Genomic DNA, 26,866 nt, shown 5'->3' on the forward strand with positions numbered 1-26,866 from the left:
GTTCCAGTCAATGTGAACACAATTACAAGGTAATTGGAGGTTGGTGTTTCCCGGAATTTATTATATATGTGGAAACAAGGCTTATTTCAAATTGCCGGATCACTGGTGTGGAAGCTGCTACTTTGGCATTGTTTTCCCGAAAATATACCATGTGAATGAAATTGCTGGAAGCAATGAAAACACTAATGGCTTAGTGCGTAGTAAAAGAGAAAGCGTAGGTGAAATAATGGGTAGTATTTTTAGTGCACTGATACCTGGAGTGGGAGTGGTTCTGAACACACACAGAATTTGCAAATTATCCACAATAGTGGATGTGCTGTCTACTGACACAGCTCATGGATTTCTGTTGGTCAATACCGAAATGGTTGCAATCAGATCAATGGTTTTGCAGAACAGACTTGCTCTTGACACCTTATTAGCAAAAGAGGGCGGAGTCTGCCGGATGTTGAAAGCGCAACATTGTTGCACTTACATACCGGACAAAAGTGTGCAAATCCAAAAATATGTAAGGAACATTACAAATTTGGAAAAAGAACTCAAACCACTGGAGGTTGATAGTGCCTGGAAGAGACTTACTGATGGTCACTCCACTGTAGGTCATTGGTTTGCTAACCTAGGTAAAGGTTTTTTGTTTAAGGTACTGATGCCAATTGGAGTGATAGGTTTCATCATATTCCTTATATTTGTCTGTTGCAAATGTCGCAAGCACACCAAAAAGTACACTGTAAATAAGAGAGGTGTGAAACGAAGTGTGGATGAACTTGAATTGGAAGAACTGAATAATCAGATTTACAAAAGGGTGAAAAATTCTCACCCTAACAAGGATGTGAAGGAGAAATTGAATCGAATGCTGGAAGAGATTGAGATGAACAAAGTGTGCGAAAAGTTGGCATCTGATTCCATTAGTTTGTGATGATAGTAAATATCATCAAGGAGGGGATTGATAGAGCAAGATTTCGCATATTACGCGACTTGCTTGAAATCAAGAACCTCGAATAACTTATAACCCCATAACTCAACCTGTACGTCTTACTAATTTTCCTTTATCTTTATATTTGAGTGTCTTAGTGACGCTTGCCTATGTGTTTACTAACTCGATAACTCTTGTTCCTAAAATGGCCGCCGCTTGATGGGTTTCTTCTGCGCATGCGTTAGTCACACTCACGTGACGTGACGTAGTTGCAGTTCTGGTGGGAAACTGTGCGCCTGCGTACTTGCGTCTAAAATGGCTGTCTGTGTCCTAACGTGGTGAAGCTTGCGCAGATGCTTTCGTGTTCTTGTCTGTTGCACTAATTATAATGCCATAGTATATTTTTCAATTTAAGGAGTATAAAGTAGCTACTCATAGTATACAGTGAATTCATTTATTTCTATGTTGTAATTTGTTTTCGCTTACTTTATATGTACCGCGGTATTGAGGGTCTGATGGGATGCTCGAGGAGCCATATTGAAATGCTCTTCTGCGCATGACCGACTTCTGCCGGTGGCATTGACAGAGTGCCAACTGAAGGTCCCTGCCAAGACGTGCCTGGGAAGATGCACCTTCACCCAGCCGGAGAAGCTGAAATGTATTACATTAGCAACAAATGTATTTCTTTCTATTGTATTCTGTAGAATAGGTCATGGGAACCCCAAAATCAATAGGCGGTTCCAGAATATGTAAAACTAGGCTTGTAGACGTAAATTGTGATTGGTGTGTTAGCCTATCCTACCTGGGGACCAATCGAAATTGGGGATTCTGACACTTGCAACATTTGGGGGGTGGTACACTGACCCGAAAACAGTATAACTAGCCTAGGTTTAGCTAGAGAAATTGTCCGACTTGTCCGAATAGCTGACCTGTCACTGACCCAACGCACTCAATAGGTGATTGAATACAGAGCGCTGCGGAGCACTCTGTCCGAATTTGACCATAGACTCAAAGGTTTTACTAAACCTTAAGTGCTGGCAGAACACTTTGCTGGGAAGTTCGCTAACCCAATCGGGGTTCTGACTGATAGCTGCAGAGAGGGTGGAGCGCAGGCGTTGCTTCCGAACTGCGGGTGCTGGTCGTTCCTTGGTGGTCCTGTCCTGATCCTAATCTGGTTTTCCTGTCCTGTCCTGGGGTGTCCATTCTGCACCTGCTGTCCCATTGATGACTGTCCTTCCTTGGGGTATTTCCTGTCCTTGACTAATCCATGGCCAGGGTTGGTCTGCACACCATTCTAGGTAAATATATAGTGCTAAGAACTCTATACTGCACTCTCTATTTTCTGTCTTTGCTTTAATAAAGACATACCTTTGCATACATTAATTTTCCATGCTTTCCGCAATCTACTATAAAAAGTCATACATTATATTTTCCTTAGCATGTCCCTATGTTTCCCTACCTTTTAGAGCACATTCTTTTCATACTGTTTATAAATTATAGATGTGGTTTATAATTTTCTCCTGCAATCTGATTTGAAGTAATGATGCTAGAACTATAGCGTGTTCCACTTTTTCCCCCTCCTATAGATGTATTGGATTTCCATATCTTTTTTCTCTTGAAGTATTTCCCAAACAGTAAAATTCTAGTTCGTGATCCATTCCCGAATCTGTTTAGCATATTTCACTTTGTTATTACCTTCCTATAGACTCATAAATGGTTGCCTTAGTTTTCTTTCTTTACGGTTATGTGCTGTTCGTTATTTTGATCATTGACTGCCTCTTGGTGGTAAATTGTATGCTCTCTGAATCTGAATTCTAGATAAACTTTTAAACTTTCCAGTAGTCTGTGGTCATTTAAAGCAGAAGAATATAAAGTTGGTATTTTGTTGCCTGCCTTTCTTTTACAGCTAGCTCTCTGATCCATTGTGGTCATAGGTACCCGTAACGGTGGATTGGTAAGTCGGGTACACTGGAAATAAATAGGAAGGAACCAGGGTTACTGGTAGTAGAGTGTTAGGTCACCCGATCAAGGTATATGATAAATTGGAAATATATGGGCCTGGTACGTGTATGGTGAAATTATATGGCCGGGTGGCCTGCGATCTCTATCAGTAATTTTCTGGTAGCAGAGCTATGGTCAGGGACTAGTTAAATTTAGGTAGGACTAGTTAAGTTAGATAGGTTGGATGCTGCTAAAATTTTATTGCTGCTACAAGGGTAAACAATTTTTTGTGACTTAATCAATCACGTGAAATGTTTGCTTGAAAATTATGAAATGTTTTAAATTGTTTTTCCTATTATTATACGGTTAAACATGGTTAACATACAAACTTAAAAAGGTGTGCATCCCAGCACGATAACAGATGATCATGAATATTGCCCAAACTTGGGATAGCACCCGGCAAACAAAAAGGACTAAGAAGAAAAATCAGATAACAGAGCAATATTCCACACGTTTGGTGAAACATCACGGTTCGTCAAGCAAGTCGGTTTTGAAGTTGGTGAGAAATAGCCTTTTATAACATTTAAATCGGAAAGCTGAACATGATTAATTTCAGGAAAGTGGATACTGTGCATATTGCTTAAGATGTTTTTTCAGGATGAGGTCGGATTAACATACTGCATTATGGGAAATGTAGTGTTTCTAGTTTGCAAGTAACTTCATGGCAGGAAAAGTTTGACTTAAGGGTCAATTAGGTGGAAGGAATAAAGGAGGGAATTGTGTGGGTGGATTTAGTTTAAATTTGGAGGGATATTTTTGTAATTAATCACCCTTTGGAATGGAGACGGGAATGGATGTGTTTGAATTTTTGCGGAAGGTATGTGTAATGATGTGAAGGTGATTGCGGGTGTGGGTTGAATGTTGTGTTGGTGTGCTGGCAGCGTCAGTTAATGGTAGAATGGTTAAAGGGTATTGGGTAGTTAAGTGAGTGAGGATGAGTTAGAAGAAATGTAATGTGAGTAGTATGGGATTCAGTGTAAATGGAAGGTGGAGCACAGAGTTTGAGGTAGATGAGGGGTACACACGGGTAACGGGGAACAAGCATAGAGGGAGACAGTTGAATTTATGGGTTAAGAGAGGAAGTCGATTGTTTGTTATGGTTGAGAGAGTAGGTGAGTGGGGTAAATGAGGACGAGGAATTATGTAAAAATCAGTAGAGGGAAAGGGGCGGATAGGTTTTTTTTTTAAGAAAAAGAGGGAAGAAGTAGTAAAAAATCTGAAACGATTGCGCATTGATAACGGCCCTGCCAGTAGAGGATGGTTGATCAACATCAGAATTGGTGATGAAGGGATTTACAAAGTGGGAACAAGAGTGGTTTTGTAAATAGAGTATGCTTAACGTTTACTTGGCATTCTATGATGAGGAGTGATTAAGTAATATGCATAATAACGAATCACACGGTAATTGTGAAATGTTTTATTTGTCACTTGTAGTGATAAGCCCAGTAAAAACGAGTCACACGGTAACTGTTAAATGTTTTATTTGTCATTTGTGGTGACCCCTGACGAAGGGCTCCTGTAGCCTGAGATGCATTGGGTTTTTAATAAACACTGCCTTCGACGAATTTTGCATCAGTTTGTGTTCAAGTATAGAGGCCTGGAGGGCCACATCTTGAGCATGGGAAGCCTTTGGAAATAGCAGTACTTTCCGTGTGTGGATTAAAAGAGAAATTTGAGAAAAGTGGAAGAGAAAACAAAAAGAGTAAAAGGAATACACTTAGTAAAAAGGAGGAAAACACAAGCAGCGACACCCTGTCGTATTTCAGCTGTGCGATTGGTTTGGGGTGAGATGACGACCCACACTAGAGGAGGCGGCTGTGTCCCATTAACTAATTACCTGCTCCAGTCATCATGGTCACCCTGAAGGGAGTGACTGTAAAACATGGACCCGGACCGTAGTCTGTCACAGAGACAGGTCAAGCAGATCAGTGATCACTGTGTGTGTCTTCTGGTCATCAGCTCTTTCTTTCCTTCTTGTGGGACCAGTCTTTTGTGAGGAACAGTCGGAACACCGAGGTCTGAACCATGAGTGTTCCGACTACGCATGCCCTACTACACATGCCTTAAACACACATGTGCGTTGTTAGACCTGGCTTTTTCAGCAGGTTTATCCATAGACGTTTTGCTTTTTAGCTTCCTGTTTCTGACCTGTTTTTGTTGATTTTATGACTCTGAGCACTTCACCACTGCTGATCAGTGCTAAAGTACATATGCTGTCTCTGTAAATTGTGTTATGGATTGGTGTTTCCATGATTGGGTATTTGATTTACTTGTTAGGCCCTACTAAAGTGCACTGAGTGTGCAAGAACCTGTAAATCAAATGCTACTAGTGGGCCTGCAGCACTGATTGTGCCACTCACGCGAGTAGCCCTAAAAAGGTAACTCAGACCTGCCATTGCAGAGTCTGTGCGCACTTTGTCACTGCCATGTCGACTTGGCCAGTGCACACACTTTTCAGTCCCTACACCTTCCCTTTTCTACATGTTAGTCACCCCTAACGTAGGCCCAGGGTACCCCTTTGGGCAGGGTGCAGTGTATGTGAAAGGTAGGACATGCCCTGTTGTGTGTGGCATGTCCTGAGAGTGAATTACAGCCTATTTCGTTTTTCACAAATGCAAGGCTACCTGTTCCCCATAGGACAGATTGGGGAGTTTGTTTATAACATCTTATAAACGTAACTGGCCCTGGGAACTAGGTAGGAAAATAAAATTTAGTATGCCTGAACTCAGAATCTAAAGATGCATATTTTAGTGAACATGATTTTTACATTCTGTGTTTGAAAATACCCCTTTTAGAAAGTAGTTATTTTCTTGCTCAGCCATCCCATGTGCCTCTGCTGGAATGTGTATTGCCTGTCTGGTTTTTGGTTGACAGAAGGCTGGGGGAGCAAGAGTGGCTCCAGATACTCTAAGTTGGTCAGGAAAGGGCTGAATAGACCTGGGCTGTGATGGAGGAAGGGGGAAGGATATTTCCTTGCACCTCCAAGGGCCTGGTCTGCCTCTGACAATGGCGCCTCCACCTCCTGCCAGGAAATCACACCAGAGAAGGCAGAACTGGTTCTGGCTGGGCACAGACACTCTCTACCTAAGAGATCAAAGGATTTTTGGATATAAGTATTGGGGCCAGACCCCTGAACTTTAGAACTCTTTTGTATCAAGAAGACTGCCAAGAAGAAGAGCTGGAGAAGCTGTGAGGAGGGACTACCACTTTGCTGTGTGCTTTGCTGTGTTGGCCTGCAGTGGCTGCTTCTGTCTTGTGCAGTGAAATGACTGGACTGATCTTTCTGCAATCTACGTTTGTGAGTTTCTCCAAGGGCTTGAGGTAAAGCTTGCCCCCTGTTCAAGAAGTCTCAGGAACAGCAAAGACTTCAAGCTCTTCTGCCTTCAGCACTGGGGACTGTGTGTTTCGTGCTGCAACACAAGAAAAAGCCACTCAACGACATCTATGACGCCGCTGCCAACTCCGTGTCCTGACGGCACCACAGAGGGCACCGCCGTAACAATGTACTGCGAACTTGGTCTCACCGACGACCCCTGCTGATGCCGCCACCGAGCCACTGCTCGCACCGTGACCTGCACTCCGCACCGCCTTGCTTCACCACGACGCCTTGGTATCCCCGACGCTCCATGCTGGAAAAAACACCTCTGCTTGCACCGTGGTTTGAGGGCACTGCTCGTAAAGTTAGACGACAGACCACACTCATCCCGCACTGCAGCCTTGGCGTACTGACGCCGGCGCCATCGACTCCAGTTTGTCAGCCGACTACAGCGTTTCAGCAACGACGACGCTGCTACTTGCACCGTGACCTGCCAGCACCTTGACTAGCACCGCCTTCATCTCTCACCGCGACCCTGGTCTTCCCGACACAGCCATCTGATGCCGCCACCAAGCCGCTGCTCACACCACGACCTGAGGGCACTGCATGCCACACCGCTGCACTTCCCACCACAGCACCCGCCTGCCGACGCCAGCGCTCCTGACTCCAACAGAGAGGAGATCGACCTGCAACACGTGTGACTTCGAGGGCCAGACAACTCCTGCACCGACCTCCGGAACCGACTCCTGCGGACGCCGTGTTTTCGGAAGCTCAACGAGCGGTCGCCGACGCCCTGCATTTCTGAAAGGTACTGTTTGCGGGTCTTTCCGACACTGTAGCTGGCCCGCGATGCCGCGGTCAGCTAGAACTGTTTTGATTTGTTTGCTCACGACGCCGTGATAGCCTTGGACGGAGCTATCGACATCAAGGAACTGTTTTTAAAGCGTATTTTCATTACTGGATTTTTAAGTACTGTATTGTGGATTTTTATCATTTTTGGTCTTCTCTTAAGTATATAGAAATATTGGATATTTTTCTAAACTGGTGTGGTGTCCTTTTGTAGTGCTTACACTGTATTACTGTTGGTTATGTGCAAATGCTTTACACACTGCCTCTAAGATAAGCATGACTGCTCGTGCCAAGCTACGAAGGGGGTGAGCAGGGGTTATTTTAGGAGTGTAACTCCCTTACCCTGACAAAAGTGGTGGTTTCTGCCTGGCTTTGGCACATGACCTAGCCTGCCAAAAATCCCATTTTTAATATGCGTAGTTAATGCAATGCGCGGAAGGCTTGCAGACAAACGGAAGCAGGAAGAGATCGCGTGAGGTAAGTGGGGCTAGGGGTTGTTTTGTGGGATAAGCGGGTGGGGAGGGTCGTTTTGTAGGCAGGGTAGTGGGTTGTTTTGGGGGCAGGCAGGGGTTGTTTTCTGGGCCTTGGGTCGGGGTTGTTTTGTGGGCAGGGGGTTGGTGGTTTTGTGGGCCGGGGTTCAGGGGATATATTGTGGGCTTGGGGGTAGGGGTTTTGTGGGCAGGGGTGGGTCGGTTTGTTTAAAGTGGGATGGGGGTTGGTTGTTTTGTGGGCAGGGGGGTCGGGTACTTTTGTCGGCTGGGGGTTAGGGGTTGATCGGGTAGTTCTGTGGCTAGGGAGGTCGGGGTAGTTTTCTGGGCTGGGGTGGGTCGGGTGTATGTCTGGGCTGGGGTTGAGTTGGTGTTGTTTTCTAGGCTGGGGAAATGGGGGCTAGTCTTCAGGCCACCCACTCTCATTATGATCAACAAATTGTTGTCACTCACGTTTCACATCCTACCCATTGGCCTGGACTGCCCCAAGCCATTTAAAGGAATGCTAACTCTTCCTGGGCCATAGCAATATGGGCTTGAAATCTAGCCTTATGGATGCCATTGCAACTCACCATACCGACCACTATGATGTCACTTCTGTAGCTTGTGCCTTCGGAGCGAAGAAGAGCTCCCCCTGCACATGTGATGTAGACCATTACCCCTCCTTCCACAAAACCTCCCTCAAATTCAGTAAACTTCATCACTGAGCCATATGTTGCCTCTTCTTATTAGCTGCTGAGAGTTTCTTTTCCCCTTCCTTTAGTAACATGGTGTTTCTCACCACTTCCATTAACACCAGCTGCCCCTAGCAGTGTTCATACACATCCTATTTGAGATAACCACATGCACGAAGACTACTGGAAGTTTTGTGGTTGAAAGAACAAACCAGTATTTTAAAAGGTAGATGCATTTTTCATATGAAACATTTAAAAAATAATTTTTTTGTGAGAAGGTTTTCCACAATTAATAGTTACATGTGTATATGCATCCAAAAACAGTTTGAAACTCCTAGAAGATACACTAAGATGGTGGTCCACCCAGGGTATAACAACATACCTAAAAAGGTAATTGATTTATCTTTTATGATATTGATTAACTTAAAAATCAGATCCAGTTATAATTAGAGGTCCATGTTTTATTGTAATTTTAGTTTTGGACATTTCCCCCTATATTTATTCATATTTATTTCTTGTTCATAGTGTAAAAAAGTGTAAACAATGAAGGTGCAATCTATAAATGTTCACATTAGTCATCTGAAATAATTAGCACTCTAGAAAAGCTCAAACAGCTTTACTGCGAAAGGGTGATGTTTTGGCTGCCACTCCCTTTTTTACCAAGACAACAAGCAGGAAACCAGCACTGTTCTGGATGAACCAGAATAGGTGGTAACAGTAAGTGCCGCTTTGCCTTGAGCCATTGCCTCTATTTAGATTTCAAACCACGCAGATAGGGATAGGGGCTGTGTGGCTTCTAAATGTATTAACAGTTTAACCTCTCACTGAATCAGGAAAGTCCCTGATAGTTTGGATTGAAAGAATTGCTCCCACAAGATGGGGCTCGTTGTTTGTCTGATCATATATGCTCTGGAAATCCCCTTTGCTTACAAAGTGAAACTGGAAGTAAAGCACAGCATAAACAGCATGCCCTTTTTTGTAGGTCTGTCCATGAGACAGCGTTAGCTGTCGCGTAACCTCATGTTTTCCAAAAGACATGATAAAAATATGTACATTTAGAGGGGCTTTGAGTAAATAATCTTTATTCATTGCTATGTTCAAACATTACCCTAACTGCATTTCCTTCTACTACAACACACAGGATGGAGCAATGGGTCAGCCCGCTTGAACCACTACCCGATTTCACTATTAGTGACTACATTTTGCTGCCGCACTTTTATACACGCCTAAAAATTGAATCCCCTAAAGTTAAAATATAAAAGCCTTTTGTATTTACTAGTGACTGCTATTGCCTATGTATAGTAAAGTACCATCACATTCTTCCTTTTCAATCAATACATTTAGCTGTAATATTGGCTTATCAAGATAAACCATTTTTTAGTGGATTTATTTTTCATATAGTGAAAAAGCATACATTATCAGAGTTGCAAAAGTGTATAGGCATATTTATATGTTAAAGACACTCAACTTAAGCTTTGTGCATTCAAAGCAGTTGGATCTGACTCAAGAGATACATGTGGTAATGGCTTGAAGTACTGCAGTTTTGTCTTGTTCGATTGTAGCATCTGACTCAAGACAGACATCTAGTAACCAATCGTGGTACTACAACTTTGTGAGGATTAAGCAGCTGTATTTTACTGTAGAGGAATATCTAGTAACCACTTGAAGTACTGCAATTTTTATGAAGGACCTTTGAAGCAGTTGGAGCTTACCCAAGAGCAAATCTAGTAACAGTTTATAGTACTGCAGGTTTGTGAATATCTTGCCAGCCTCACGTTTTCTAAAACATCATGGTGAAAATGCATACATAAATATAAAGAAGAGATTGATTTATTCATCTGTACTTTACATTTTGCTTCATACTACCCCAGCACACAAGCAGAGGGCAGTGTATCAGCACAGGTCAGCCATAAGCAACTGCAATTTGCTGGTATATAAATATATTGCCAGCTAACAATAGGTAAGAATAACCGTAGTCTGCAACCCTTCCTAAATGTAATCCCTGGCCAAGTGCAAATATAGCCAACGTTTTGGTGATCTACATTCTCAGTTCCCTGAGAAGCTTGGTTGTCCCAGAATATGCTCCTTTTTGAAAGGCTTTATTCAAGGAATGTTATATATATATATATATATATATATATATATATATATATATTACCTACTGGCGGTCACCGGTAGGTAGTTATAGTTAGGTCCTTGTTTCTATTCAAAAAGCAATTTTTTCTTTTCCCTATAGCTTTGGCACTGGTTGACGAATCTTCGTGGAAATTTCCAAAACTAGTGGAGCACTCTGGTCAGCTCCTGTCTTAAAAGTTTCGGGGTGAATCGTCAAGCGGGGGGCGAGAAAAAAGGGGGGTCCCAAAACTCATTTTCCCCATGTTATTTTCCATAGGAAACTTTTGACAAAGCTTCAGCCCGAATTGCTGAACAGAATTACACCAAATTTAGCAAAAAGGTAGCCCTTGGATCAGAAAGAGCCCTTTTTGTTAAATGGTGTAAATCCGTTCAGTAGTTCCAGAGAAATTAGAAAAAGAAAACGTTTTGATAACTGGGGCAGCGGTGGGTTTGTGACCCCTCCCGGGCACAAACTTCACTCTGATTGGCTGCCAACACTCCAAACCATGAAGTGTTGGCAACCATCTTGTGACTCGGTAGAACCGAGTCACAAGAAAACAGTAAAACTAAAGTTAAAAAACAAGAAAAGAGGGCAGAGTAGAAACACCCTGACCTCCTAGGCCTGCTCAGGGGGTCCCACAAAGACCCCCAGGGTTTTTAAAACAGCAGAATTTGCGCTGGGCAGGCAAATCCTGCTGATAAAATAAAAAAGAATCGAAGTGTGGGCTTTGCGCTTCGTTATTATTGAGCCCCCGGGTGGGCCAGGTCCCGGGGGCATGCGCAAAAGTAATAATGGGTGCCCATGGGGGCCCCCGAAGCCTTGGGGACCGCCACCTCCCTGGGGCTTTATTTATGTTTTGCAGGGGGCACGCAGCCCCCCCCGCAGCCTCTGGGACCACCACCTCCCCGGCTACGCGCCCCCCTCCCTACGGAATTCTTTTTTAAAATGTTTTTTAAACGGCAGGCCTGCCCCTTGGGATTTGGTCCCCGGGACCATAATTGGCCAGAGGAGGGGGACCACGTGGCACCCAAAAATAAAAAGGATGTCGTGGCCCCGGGGATGGGGTCCCCGGGGTCATAATTGGCATTTGGAGGGGTGCCACGCGGTCCCACTCCCATAAAAAAAAAAGAAAACGGCAGAGGCCCCGCCCCCTCCCTGCACCACTGTGCAAACGTGCCCGTGGTGCGTTTTCAGGTGGGGAATTAGTTTCCCTTGAATCCCGAGAGTCCCTGGGGGCTATCTAGTCCACCAGGTACCTCCAGTAAGCGCCACAGGACTGCGTTGCAGAGAGGTGGTCTGAGACCACGCCCCTTTTTAAACCTCTCTGCAATGCAGCTCTGTGGCGCTTACTGGAGGTTCCTGGTGGGCAGGGCCGGACTGGCCATAGTGGGCACCGGGCAATCCCTAGGTGCGCCGCACGGGTAGGGGCCGGTTTTGGACCCCTGGGGGCCGTTTTTGTTACAGGGTCGTTTTTGCAGCATAGCTGCAAAATCGGCCCTGTACCAAAATCGGCCGAAAACCGGCCCCGGCAAAGAGTTCGGCAGGACCTCCAACCCCCCGAGTGGGGAGGGGCGGGCCGGCCGAGCACTTTGCCAGGGCCGATTGTGGTTCCCAGTCCGGCTCTGCTGGTGGGCTAGTTGGACCCCAGGGACTCTCAGGATTCAAGGGGACTTAATCCCCCAACTTAAAACACGCCACAGGGCGCATTTGCACAGTGGTGAAGGGAGGGGCGGGGCCTGATGTGACAAGTGTGCAAAGGTGCCTCGCAGCACGTTTTAAGTTGGGGGATTGAGTCCCATTGAATCCTGAGGGTCACCTAGCCCACCAGGTACCTCCAATAGCGCAACAGAGTAGCGTTGCAGTGAGGTGTAAAAAGGGGCCTGGCCTCGGACCACCTCTCTGCAACGCCAGCTCTGTGGCACTACCCGGAGGTACCTGGTGGGCTAGTTGGCCCCCAGGGACCCTCAGGATTCAAGGGGACTTAATCCCCTAACTTAAAACCCGCCACAGGTCACATTTGCACACTTGTCACATCAGGCCCCGCCCTCTCCCTGCACCACTGTGCAAACGCGCCCCCCTAGCGTGTTATAAGTTGGGGAATTAATTCTCCTTCAATCCTGAGGGTCCCTGGGGGCCAACTAGCTCACCAGGTACCTCCAGTAAGCGCCACAGAGCTACATTGCACAGAGGTGTTCTGAGGCCACGCCCCTTTTTACACCACTTTGCAAACGCAGCTTCTGGTGCACTGCTGGTGGGGCAATGAGGTCCTCTTGAGTCCTGAGGACCTCAAGACACAAGTGGACTTCATCGTCCGAGCAGCAGTGCGCCAGAAGCTGCGTTTGCAAAGCAGCTCTGTGGTGGTATCTGGTGAGCTACTTGGCCACCAGGGACCTTTAGGATTCACGAGGACTTAATAAGGGATGTTATAGTTAGAAATTATTACTTATAAAACCTTAGAAATTAACAAAAAAAAACATAGGATTGAGGCACATTATAATTAGAATTTTTTGTTTAAAAAAACATTGAAATTCACTGAAAAAAACATAGGTTTCAGGGATGATATAGTTAGAAATTAGCATTTAAAAAACCATTGAAATTCACTGAAAAATCCATAGGTTTCAGGCACGTTATAGTTAGAAATTAGCATTTAAAAAACCTTAGAAATTCACTGAAAAAAACAGAGGTTTCAGGGACGTTGTAGTTAGTTGGACATTTCACTCGTACAAACCATCGAAATTCCCCCATAATGGTTAGTTCAGCTAACTTTAACTCGTGCCCCCGCAATGCACTGCTGATGACGTCACATATTACATCACTCATGACAGGGTCAGTGACATGTGTTAACAGTCCCGAAAAAATTGTCTTAAATACATGTGCGATGCCACTGGTATCTGACATGTTTAGCATTTGGCTTAGCATTTCTACGAAATGTACGGGGCAATTTGTTGATAAAAGGGTATGTATCTCTGCCGTTGTCCTTGCAACTTGCAGATCATACGTTTCTCTGGATGAGGTCAAAGGCACGGTTGTCAGTAAAAGAATAGACTTCATTCTGCTTAAAGTATCAATTTGAATAGAAGAGATATTCAAACGAGGCCATATTGCCGCATACAGCAAGTGACCATGGAACTAACGCTGACGAGATAGGCTTTTCCTGGCACCATGCCACAACAGCTGTGGTCATTTACTAGAATGTAGCTCCCGTTAGAAAGCTGTCTAAAGAATTGCTCTATCTGTGTTGCAGGAGTGCCGTGCAGGTGACATGAAAGGTTATTCGAAGACCCTTCGCAGGCTCCATGCAAGTTAATACCTTGACACAGAAGTGTACCGCTTAGTGATCGTTTACAATTTTTACCACTAAGAAATACATTCTTTTTCTTTTCACTGTAACGTGTGTGTATAAGGTAATTTCCATGTTGACTTGATGTACCCTTTACCCAACCTTTCATACTGGCCCGCTGGTATATATTCTTGGCAATATTTAAACTGGAAAGTTGTTATCGGAATTGTGATTATTCCGTGTATTATCCATTCAATGACAGGTCTTTCTGACATTGTCAATGGTAATCTCTCAAGTTTTTCAATGCTCAGAATCGTATAGTCTGCTCCTTTTTGTGCCAAACTGATTTGTTTATCAGTAATGTTAAAGATTGAGAATAATGACGTTGTGTTGATTAAACGCCATGGCACGTAGCCTGAACGCATATTTTGCAACGTCCAGCCAAGCTGTACAATAGAACGTAATTGGGACTGACCATGTTGTAACATTAGTAAGTCCTGCTCTATTATATCAACAGCAGATGATACAATACTGTCCAGTGAATATATTCTGGAGGACAGAGTCGTTAACCCATTGTCCACAACAGAAAGTGATTTTTCCAAATTGATACGATCAATTTCTCGTATTTTTTCTGCTGTTTCAATTTGCATTACTTTCCAAGCTTCATTGTACGCAGCGTATATACCGGCCGCTATGAAACGTTTTTGACGCTGTTTGCGTGGTCCCAATATGAAATCACGCAAGTCAGCACCGTCTTTAAGTAAAGAAGTGTTGCTTAATTTCAGCCAGTGTGCATTTCTGTAGCCATTAGAGGCATAGTTTCCCTACACTGTATGTTGTAACTATCCCTGGATGGACGTCTAAGCAATCCCACTATGTGGGACTTACTGGATGTAACAAGAGGGGTAGTTGGCCCCCAAGGACATCTTTGGGGGCTAACTTCCCAAACTATTACCTCCAGTCAGTCCCACACAGCAGCACTGGTAAGTACTCGTACCAGGCCACACCCACTTTACACACCACTCTACAAACACGCTCCCTGGCACGCTCTTGGATGGGGATTGAAGTCACCTTCACTGCTGGGGGTCCTTTACCTCCAGTAAGCCCAATGCAGTGGGATTGGTGAGAGGTAGACAAAGGCCATGCCCCCTTTCTCCACCACTCTGCAAACGCGCCCCCTGGCACGTTGTAAGTTGGGGGATTAAGTCCCCTTGAATCCTGAGGGTCCCTGGGGTCCAACTAGCCCACCAGATACCTCCAGCAAGCGCCACAGAGCTGCGTTGCAGAGCGGTGTAAAAAGAGGCGTGGCCTGGCCCACCTCTCTGCAACACAGTGGCGCTTACTGGAGGTACCTGGTGGGGTTGTTGGCCCAAAGGGACCATTAGGATGGAAGAGGAATTAATTCCCCAACTTAAAATACGCCACAGGGCGTATTTGCACACATATCACCTCATGCCCCGCCCCCTCCCTTCACCACTGTGCAAACGCACCCCGTGGTGCGTTTTTAAGTTGCGGGATTAAGTCCCCTTGAATCCTGAGGGTCCCTGGGGTCCAACAAGCCCACAGAGCTGCTTTGCAGAGAGGTGTAAAATGGGCCGTGGCGTGGACCACCTCTCTGCAACGCAGCGCAGTGGCGCTTACTGGAAGCACCTGGTGGGCTAGTTGGCCTCCAGGAGACCTCAGGATTGAAAGGGAATTAATTCCCCAACTTTAAACACGCCACAGGACCCCCTCCCTTCACCACTGTGCAAACGCGCCGGTGGCCTGTTGTAAGTTAGGGGATTTAGTCCCCTTGAATCCTGAGGTTCCCTGGGGTCTAACTAGCCCACTAGGTACCTCCAGTAAACGCCACAGAGCTGCGTTGCAGAGAGGTTTAAAAAGGGGCGTGGCATGGACCACCTCTCTGCAACACAGCCCTGTGGCACTTACTGGAGGTACCAGGTGGGTTAGTTGGCCCCCAACGACCCCCAGTATTGACGGGGAATTAATTCCCCAACTTAAAACATGTCACAGGGTGTGTTTGCACACATATCACCTCAGGCCCCGCCCCCTCCCTTCACCACTGTGCAAACACGCCCTGTGGCGCGTTTTAAGTTGGGGGATAAAGTCCCCTTTTATCCTGAGGGTCCCTGGGGTCCAACTAGCCCACAAGGTACCTCCAGTAAGCGCCACAGAACTGCATTGCAGAGAAGTGTAAAAAGGGGGGTGGCCTGGACATGGGGCGGTGCCTCCGGCACAATAGCATCTTTTTGCTTTTTTTTTAAGAAGGGGGGCTGTGTGGCCCCCTTCCTTACCTATTTTCTGGCCCTTAGAGGCCCCCATCCCCCAGGGCCTGACCCCTATTTTTTTTTTTAATGGAAGGGGGCCGCGTGGCCCCCCTCCTGAGGCCATATTCAGCCCCAGGGACCCCATCCCCGGGGCATGGGCAGTTTTTTATTTTTATTATTTCTTTGGAGGGGGGCTGCGTGGCCCCCATCCTTGGCGCCTGCCTTTGTTGTAAAAAAATATATATTTTTATAATGGGGGCCGCATGGACCCCTTCCCGGGCCACTTCTAGCCCGGGTACCCCATCCCCCGGGGCCTGGCCACTTCTTTGGGGACCGTGGGGGGAGCCCCAATGCCCCCACAGTACCTGCCGGCTTCCCGCCTCCTGCGGGAGCCGGCATTGCTTTTCCACATGGGGAGCTGCTAACATGCAGCTCCCCGTGTGGAAAAGCAATCTGGTTTGGATTTTGGAAGAGAGCTGCTCTCTCTTCCAAAATCCAAACCACAGTTTGCTATGGCAAACTGCAGTGTCCCGGGGTGGTCACCCTGGGACTCTGCAGGAGCTGGCCCTAGAGGGTGGAGGTCCCCAAGGCCATGAAGGGCACCAGGAGGGGGGCTGCGCGGCCCCCTCCCAACCAATACACAGCCCCGGTGAGGTGGTGGTCCCTGGGGCTCGGGGGTCCGTAACGGACCCCAATATTTGCCTTATAGTGCCCCTGGAAGGTGGCCGTCCTGCGGGGGGGCAGTGTGCCCCCGTAAATAATGAATGAAAGCCCCAGGGGTTGCGGTCCCCGGGGCTTAGGGGGGCCTTGAGGCCCCCAAACCTTTAAGAAACAAGCCCGGGGCTGCAGGGGGGCCATGAGACCCCGCAAATATTTTATCAAAGCCCCGAGGGTGGAGATCCGCAGGGTTGCGTGGGTCTGCCTCGGCTCCCACAATTGTATTTCTGCATGCCTCCGGCACCTGGCCCACCTGGTGTCTTAATTAAACTAAGAGGGAGCCCGCGCTTCATTTTTTAAATGTTCGGCCGGATTTGCGCACTCAGCGCGAATTTGGCCTATTTGTTTTTTTAAAAATTGTTTTTTCGGCCCTGGGGGTCCTTGCTGGTCCTAAGCAGGCCTAGGGGATCAGGGTGTTTCTACCCTGCCCCCTTTTCTTTTTGCGTTTCTTTTTTTGTTTACTTATGCCTCGGTTACCGAAGCACAAGATGGCTGCCAACACTTCCTGGTTTGGAGTGTTGACAGCCAATTAGAATGAAGCTCGTGATTGGGAGGTTGCGCGGATCCTCAATGCCTCTAAATATCGAAACTTTTATTTTTTTTATTTTCTCAGCAACTGAATGGATTTACACCATTTTAAAACAAAAAGTATGCTTTCTGAAGCAAGCGCTACCTTTTTGCCAAATTTGGTGTAGTTCCGTTCAGCAGTTCCAGCTGTAGCCATGTCTAAAGTTTACTATGGGAAATGCATTTTTTCCCTCTATTTTTTGATTTTCTCAGCAACTACTGAATGGATTTACACCATTTAAAATAAGTGCGCATACTGAACCAAGCACAACCTTTTTGCCAAATTTGGTGTAATTCCGTTCAGCAGTTTGGTCAGTAGTCGTGTCTAAAGTTTCCTATGGAAAATAACATGGAGAAAACACATTTTGGGACCCCTCTTTTTTCTCGGCTCCGGCTTGGCGAATCACCCCAAACTTTCTAGATAGGAGCTGACCGGAGCAGGTCATATGTTTTAAAAATTTCGCAAAGATTCGTCAACCGGCGCCAAAGTTATTGGGGAAAAAAAAATGCTTTTTGAATAGAAACAAGGTCCTAACTATAACCACCTACTGGCAACCGCCAGTAGTAGATATATATATATATATATTCAATTTCACAACGCGTAGCCACCGCTACGCCGATGCACTCTCCTCTGAAAGGAAACAGACCACTCCAGTCTCCATTTGCGCAGTCCAAGAGAATTTAATAATTCATTTGCAGCATATGAACACCGGCAAAGGAACAAACCCCAACGCGTTTCGGTGAAGCTCTCGCCTTGGTCACGGGTATTTTTTACAACAATGCACAAACAATAAATAAAGTTTCGTGTGAAAAAAATTTTGCAGTGAAAATAAATGAAGGACTTGGAACCCGCAATATGGCGGCCATCTTTGAGTGGTAAATCCATGTCAACTCGACAACATACCGGCATTCTAGTATTACTGCAAGTGCAGAGAATTACTTAAGCCAAACAGTGACATCTGCAATTATTGAAAACTGTACACATGATTTCATTGATATTAGTATTTACAATTGACCTACTACTTCCGTGGGTCCCGTGACATATGCATACTACATCATTGAACATACTATCACCTGTTACAGTTGTACATTTCTATACAATGTGACTCATAGACTATTAACTAGTCACCGCTTAAAGCATGAATACAGCTAATATGAATATTTATGTGAAAGTGGTTATTAGTCTAAAGTCATAGATGAATCCTTTAATAAAGCTAGTAAGATCAGCCATTCTACTTTGTTGGTTCCTCAAGAAAAACCAGTATTGCCTGACAAAGACAAGGTGAGATTCATCTCCACCTTTCATTCCAAATCTTGGCAGGTACAAAGTAGCATTAAAAGGCATTGGAATGTACTCAAAACGGAGTCCACTTTGTTGGACGCTTTGGGGGACAGTCCTAACATGACTTACAGGAAGGCCCACTCACTCAGGGATAAGCTTAGCAAGAATGAGGTGAGCACCAGTGTACCCAGAGGGAATGTTATACAGGGCTTTTATACTTGCATGAAGTGCAAAGCGTGCAAGTATAGTAACAATGTCAAGAAGGTGTTTTATCCAGTAGAAGCTGTAGAGAGAACTATTGGTAAGCACTTGACTTGTCTATCTGAGTACTGTATCTATGTTTTGGTGTGCCCCTGCTCTAAAAAGTATGTAGGGAGCACAATATTCCCTGCAACAAAACGTGTTCTGGAGCATATGAGGGCGATTGAAAATAAAGATCAGACATCACCAGTTGCTCGTCATTTCGAGGAACTTCACAGGAGCAATCGCATTCTTGTTAGGTGCTTCGTAATTGACAAACTCCCATATATGAGCAGAGGGGGTGATAAGATCCGTAAGTTGAGACAACTAGAAAATAGATACATCCTTGATTTAGACACTCGATACCCAGAGGCCTGAACTCCGAAGAGGAGATGAAATGGCATCTGGGGGAGTAACTTATTGCCATGCCTTAGAGTCATGTATGTATATTCGGATTTCCAGTTTCTCTATGTTGTTCAGTTGGTCGAATTAGCTGCTTGTTCTAGATATCTATTTTGGTTTACAGAATGTATTGTGACATCAACATATTATATGCCGTATGTTTTTCTAAGTGCTTCGTATGATCTTTTAAATTCACTAATACTTTTTATTCACACACAATTTATTCACTTATTGTATTAAGAAGGACTATAACCTGTGTTGGCCAGATGGATTGTATGACAGGATATTTGGTATCATGAGTCTGATTGGCTCCCTTCTCTTCCTATGTCTAGGAATCTGGGGAGTAGCTGTTTACCGGATTCGAGTTCCCACTGGGGCTGTGATAAGAAGTGCTACTCTGCTTGGATTCCATGTATATAATTCCCACTTGGGGAGATGAAGATATGTCCCACTAATTTTGTTCATTATGTTGTAAAGAATGATATGTAGGAACGTTAAAATTGTTGCCCACTGGGGTTATTTCACATAAATATTCATATTAGCTGTATTCATGCTTTAAGCGGTGACTAGTTAATAGTCTATGAGTCACATTGTATAGAAATGTACAACTGGAACAGGTGATGGTATGTTCAATGATGTAGTATGCATATGTCAAGGGACCCATGGAAGTAGTAGGTCAATTGTAAATACTAATATCAATGAAATCATGTGTACAGTTTTCAATAATTGCAGATGTCACTGTTTGGCTTAAGTAATTCTCCGCACTTGCAGTAATACTAGAATGCCGGTATGTTGTCGAGTTGACATGGTTTTACCACTCAAAGATGGCCGCGATATTGCGGGTTCCAAGTCCTTTATTTATTTTTACTGCAACATTTTTTTCACACGAAACTTTATTTATTGTTTGTGCATTGTTGTAAAAAATACCCGTGACCAAGGCGAGAGCTTTGCCGAAACGCGTTGGGGTTTGTTCCTTTGCCGGTGTTCATATGCTGCAAATGAATTATTAAATACTCTTGGACTGCGCAAATGGAGACTGGAGTGGTCTGTTTCCTTTCAGAGGAGAGTGCATCGGCGTAGCGGTGGCTACGCGTTGTGAAATTGAATTAAGTTACAGGGTTACCTCGGCACCTGTGATGCACCGCTGTCTCGGTGTCCCGGCGGCTCAGCGGAGGAGGTGAACTTTGATATATATATATATATATATATATATATATATATATATATATATATATATATATATATATATATATATATTTTACCTACTGGCGGTCGCCAGTAGGTAGTTATAGTTAGGACCTAGCTACCATAGGAAATCCGCAACATTCTATTGGGAATAACTTTGGCGCCTGTTGAGGAATTTGCGTGTAATTTTCCAAAATTTAGGCCAGCTCCGCTCCGCTTCTTCCCTGGAAGTTTCGGGGGGATTCGTCATGCGGGGGCCGAGAAAAAAGGAGGGTCCCAAAACGTGTTTTCCCCATGTTAATTTCCATAGGATGAATAGACAAGGCTACAGCCCGAACCGCTGAATGGAATTACACCAAACTTTGCAAAATTGTAGGGACTGGTACGCAGAAGTGCCTTTTCTATATTTGGTGAAAATTGCTCCAGTGGTTTTTACGAAAATTAACTTCAAAAACACATATATATCTATATGCCCGCTTCCAGCGCTTACCGGTACGCGTACCGGGGAGCGCACCGGGTGCGCCATGGGAGTGCGCGAGCGGAAAGCTGATTGGCTCTCGGGTGTCTGTCAACATTCTAAACAGTCCGGAGAGTCTGCCATCTTGTGTCTCGGTAGAATCGAGACACAAGAGGTGAAAAAAATAAGGGGGAAATGATTAAAAGGGGGCAGGGTAGATACCCCCTGACCCCCTAGGTTTTCTGAGGGGGGGCTAGAAGGGCCCTGAAGGGCAAAAAAACTATTTTTTTTTCTTAAATTTTCGCGGGGTAAGCGCTGGGTGCGTTCCCATGTACGCTTCCCGGTACGCGTACCCTGAGCGCAGCACGGGGTAAAACAGTGAAAAAAATTAGAGTAAAAAAATTATTTAGAGTGCTTAGAGGTAGGGTAGCTCTGAAAAGAGCTGTTGTGTGTATTAGAAGTAGGTACTGTTGCAGAGTCTAAAATTCAGGAGAAAGACTCTGATCCCCTAATTTGAGAAATGTACACCGTCTCCTCTGTAGATATCTTGCATGTTGTAATGCAAGTTATTGTGGTATATGGAACCCATACCTTAGTCTCTCAGGAAAGCAGAAACAGATCCTTTTGGGACCCCCTGATAAGGCCTGGGGGGTCAGGGGCACTCTACCCTGCCCCCTTTTTACGTTCTCAACTATTACATGTCACTCTCTTCTGAAACTACACAAAATGGCGGCGAGAGGGTGCATCAGAGACAGACAGTGAGAGAAAGGAGGCAGGAGATGAAGAAGAGATGTCAAATACACATTGGAGAAAATATAGTGGGAGAAGGGAAGTAACTATGAGTAAACTTACTATGTAACATAAAAATGTTGTAGTCTATACTATAAGTCTTACTATAAGTCTTACTTTATACTACAATCACTTCGCTATTACCTCATAAATTACAAATAAAAATTAATAATGTCTCAAACAATTTTTAATTTCTAAATATAAATTTATTCTTCTGAATTTTCATAATTTAAAAGAACTATTAACATGTCTTCATCAGGAATTTCCTCTTCAATCACATCATCAGGAATCTCCTCATCAAAAGTCTGCAAAGTTGATTCCTGGAACTCTATGGTCTCCAAACATTCGAGAAATTTGCCGTCAAGAGACTGATCAAAAAACTCCCTCAGGTCATCTCCTCCAACAGAAACTTCTTCATTACTGGTACTGTCAATAAGTGGGACATTCAAAATGTCCATAAAAGTAGTGGAAAATTCAAAAGAAATTTCGACGGTCTCTGTATTGTGATCCATTTTATTTTGACATTTCTTGCTGTAAATTGCAGAAAAAAATAATCCCTTTCATTTATCATTTTTAGTAATACATAATATAAAACTAGCTTTATCAAGTGTTTAGTTCTTTTAAATAAATATGCACACATTTTATCAAATACTTTATATAACTATATCATTAGAGTTAATTCACTGTAGAGGTCAAGTTGACAAAGGTACTTCTGAGTTTTTAACAGTGAAGTTATCTTTGGGTAGTGTATAGTCTCAGGCAGTAACTAGAAATATAAAGCACTGCATGTGATGACGCCTAACTCAATCCATAACTATAACAGAAGGACAGTAAATAACTAACAGAAAACATTTTTCCAATTAACTTAAAGTGTACAACGTAGTTCCCCTTACAAATTAACAACTCACCTTTTAGAAAGCAGGAGAAGAGTTAGTACTGTGTAAATCTCTCACCAGAAATTGAACACAAAAAATTCCTCACAAGTGTACCTCAGACAGTACTATGACAAAATGGCCGTGTTTCCCTCTCATTTTTTATATATACATAACCAATCAAACTTCATCACACGCAAATTCATAACCAAAGTAACATTTTAATTGGAGAAAAATTTCAACACTTTCAAATGTGTTTTCCCCATGCAATTTTCCATAGGACATTTAGACACGGCTACAGCCAGAACGGCTGAACTGAATTACACCAACCTTGGCAAAATGGTAGGGACTGGTACGCAGAAGTGCCTTTTCTATATTTGGTGAAAATTGCTCCAGTGGTTTTTACGAAAATTAACTTCAAAAACACATATATCTATATATGCGCGCTTCCACGGGAGTGCGCGAGCGGAAAGCTGATTGGCTCTCGGGTGTCTGTCAACATTCGAAACAGTCCGGAGAGTCCGCCATCTTGTGTCTCAGTAGAATCGAGACACAAGAGGTGAAAAAAAAGGGGGAAATGATTAAAAGGCGGCAGGATAGATACCCCCTGACCCCCTAGGTTTTCTGAGGGGGGCCCTGAAGGGCAAAAAACCTATTTTTTTTAAAAAAATGCGCGGGGTAAGCGCTGGGTGCGTTCCCATGTACCCTTCCTGGTACGCGTACCCTGAGCGCACCACGGGGAAAAACAGTGTAAAAAATTAGAGTAAAAAAATGATTTAGAGTACTTAGAGGTAGGGTAGCTCTGAAAAGAGCTGTTGTGTTATGTGGGTGTTTTTTGTACCTACAAGTAGGTACCGATGCAGAGTCTAAAATTCAAGAGGAAGACTCTATTCCCCTCATCTGTAAAATGTACACCATCTCTCCTATAGATGCCTTGCATGTTGTAATGCAAGTTGTTGTGGTATATAGAACCCATAACATAGTCTCTAAGGAAAGCAGAAACAGATTTATTCACATGTTTCCTTGCTTTCTCAATCTGTGAACAAAATTGGTTGGACCAGTTCCATTTTTGCCTTTGGCATATATTAGAATATACCAAGGCAGTTGTTGGAAAAAGTGACATCAATTGCCCAAAGATGTCCTTTAAAAGCATTTCCAGACCTACCCCAGTCAAAGTGCCCAGGTCATTTCCACCACAGTGCACAATTATGAGGTCAGGGTGTGGTAGATGCATAAAGGATTTTACCAATGGTATCAATTGGTGACATCTCAATCCTCTCTGGCCAATCCACATAATATCCACATTTGGTAAATCAAGGTTGGGAATACCTCTGTTTGCTGCATACTTTTCACTCCAGTGAACAAAGCTATGACCCACAATCCTGACTTTTGGCATATTGAAGGTAGATGTGCTTGTATTCAGATGAGTTGTGGAAATGAAATGGCAGTTTGAAAGTAGGAGTTATGAAATAAAGTGGTTGAGATTCAATGCACTTGAAAAAGAAGAAATGATTGGTTGTTTCTTAAAATTCTCCACTGAAAATTAGGGTGCATGCTTGTGTTATTTGAAAGAAGTAATTCTAATGGTTGAGAAAAAGTCATTGAAAGAAACATTGCACATGATTAGCTAGTACATTGAGAGGTTAAACACCTTGCTGAGTTCATTTGCAACATAGTATGATGAACCTTTCACCTGTGTGCTGAGTTAGGTGGGAGTTACCATGGTAACAGGCTGAATGAGCACTGGGGGATGGGTGAATATTATGTGAGTTTGAAAGTGTTGAAATGTAGAACCAATTAAAATGTTAGTTTGGTTTTGAAATAGTGTGGGAAGAATTTTGATTGGTTAAGTCCAGGGATATGTGTGAAGAATTACAGGGAATCAGGGCCATTTGTGGTTGCAGTGTTTGAGGTGCATTTCAGAGATTCTGCTTAAGAAAATCTGGTGTGTGTGACTGACTCTGTTCTAAATCTTCAACAGCATTTTTAAAGGTGAGTAATGATTCATTTAATATAGATAGAGTGCTCTATGCACTATGGGGAAGATTAAGAAGCATATTGGGCTTCTTTATTCTTGCATTGTGTGTCATGTTTTTTTGTAATGCTGGCAAAAAAATGAATTGAGCATATTGGAAATGTATTTTGGAAATGACTCAGGTTTCTGCCTTGTAATGTAGTGGTCATTTAAATGGGCTGTGCTCTGTGTCTTAAACAAATTAGTATGCTAAATGTTTTTTGTCAAAATGTATGGCTTTAACATTTTTGACAAGGATCACACTGGGTGTCTATGTGAAATAAGGATTTATATTTTTACCCTTTTCTATAATGTCAGTTGTGTGTCCTCACAGTTTGCATATCTTAGCTTATAGGGTACTGTTTCTTTTTGCATTGTGTCCCCTGTTTCTATGTAATGCTTGCAAAAAAATGAATGGTGCATATTGGAAATGTATTTTGGAAATGAGTCAGGTTTCTGCTTTGTAATGTAGTGGTCATTTAAATGGGCTGTGCTCTGTGTCTAAAACGATTTACTATGGTTTGTTTTGTTTGGGTAAAATGTATGGCTTTAATTTTTTGACAAGGATCACACTGAGTGTCTGTGTGAAATAAGGAATTATATTTTCATCTTTTTCTATAATGTCACCTGTGTCTCCTCACAGTTTGCATCTCTTAGCTTATAGGGTACTGTTTCTTTTTGCAAACTGTGAGAAGACACAGGTGACATTATTGAAGAATGTGAAAATATAAATCCTTATTTCACACAGACACTCAGTGTGATCCTTGTCAAAAATGTTAAAGCCATACATTTTACCATAAAACATTTACCAGAGTGCGATGAGACACACGCAAAGAGAGAAATGACACACACAAAGATAGAGATGGGGCAGGTAGATAGTGAGATGAGACACAGGGTACTCTGTGCTTGTGTCTCACCTCACTCTGTGCCTGTGTGTCATCTCACTCTGTGCCTGCCCTATCTCTCTTTTTGTGTGTGTCTTTTGTCTGTTTGCGTGTGTCTCTTCTCACTCTGGTAAATTTTTTATGGTAAAAAGTATGGCTTTAATATTTTTGACAAGGATCACACTGAGTGTCTGTGTGAAATAAGGAATTATATTTTCACATTTTTCAATAATGTCACCTGTGTCTGCTCACAGTTTGCATCTCTAAGCCTAAAGGGTACTCTGTGCCTGTGTCTCACCTCACTCTGTGCCTGTGTCTCATCTCACTCTGTGCCTGCCCTATCTCTCTCTTTGTGTGAAAATATAATTCCTTATTTCACACAGTCACTCAGTGTGATCCTTGTCAAAAATGTTAAAGCCATACATTTTACCAAAAAACATTTACCAGAGTGAGATGAGACACACGCAAACAGACAAATGACACACACAAAGAGAGAGATGGGGCAGGCACAGAGTGAAATGACACACAGGCACAGAGTGAGGTGAGACACAGGCACAGAGTACCCTTTAAGCTAAGAGTTGCAAACTGTGAGCAGACACAGGTGACATTATTGACAAATATGAAATTATAATTCCTTATTTCATACAGACACTCAGTGTGATCCTTGTCAAAAATGTTAAAGCCATACTTTTTACCATAACACATTTACCAGAGTGAGATGAGACACACACAAACAGACAAATGACACACACAAAGAACGAGAGGGGGCAGGCACAGAGTGAGATGACACACAGGCACAGAGTGAGGTGAGACACAGGCACAGAGTACCCTTTAAGCTAAAAGATGCAAACCGTGAGCAGACACAGGTGCAATTATTGAAAAATGTGAAAATATAATTCCATAGTTCACACAGACACTCAGTGTGATCCTTGTCAAAAATGTTAAAGCCATACTTTTTACCATAAAACATTTACCAAAGTGAGATGAGACATACGCAAACAGACAAATGACACACACAAAGGGAGAGAGATGGGGCAGGCACAGAGTGAGATGACACACAGGCACAGAGTGAGGTGAGACACAGGCACTGAGTACTCTTTAAGCTTAAAGATGCAAACTGTGAGCAGACACAGGTGACATTATTGAAAAATGTGAAAATATATTTCCTTATTTCATACAGACACTCAGTGTGATCCTTGTCAAAAAAAATAAAGCCATACATTTTACCAAATGACACACACAAAGAGAGAGATGGGGCACGGACAGAGTGAGATGACACACAGGCACAGAGTGAGGTGAGACACAGGCACAAAGTACCCTTTAACCTTAGAGATGCAAACTGTGAGCAGACACAGGTGACATTATTGACAAATGTGAAAATATAATTCCTTATTTTATACAGACACTCAGTGTGATCCTTGTCTAAAATGTTAAAGCCATACTTTTTACCATAAAACATTTACCAGAGTGAGATGAGACACACGCAAATAGACAAATGACACAAACAAAGAGAGAGAGATGGGGCAGGCACAGATTGAGATGATACACAGGCAGAG

Source organism: Lissotriton helveticus, chromosome 10, assembly GCF_964261635.1.
Source record: "Lissotriton helveticus chromosome 10, aLisHel1.1, whole genome shotgun sequence".
Taxonomy (NCBI): domain Eukaryota; kingdom Metazoa; phylum Chordata; class Amphibia; order Caudata; family Salamandridae; genus Lissotriton; species Lissotriton helveticus.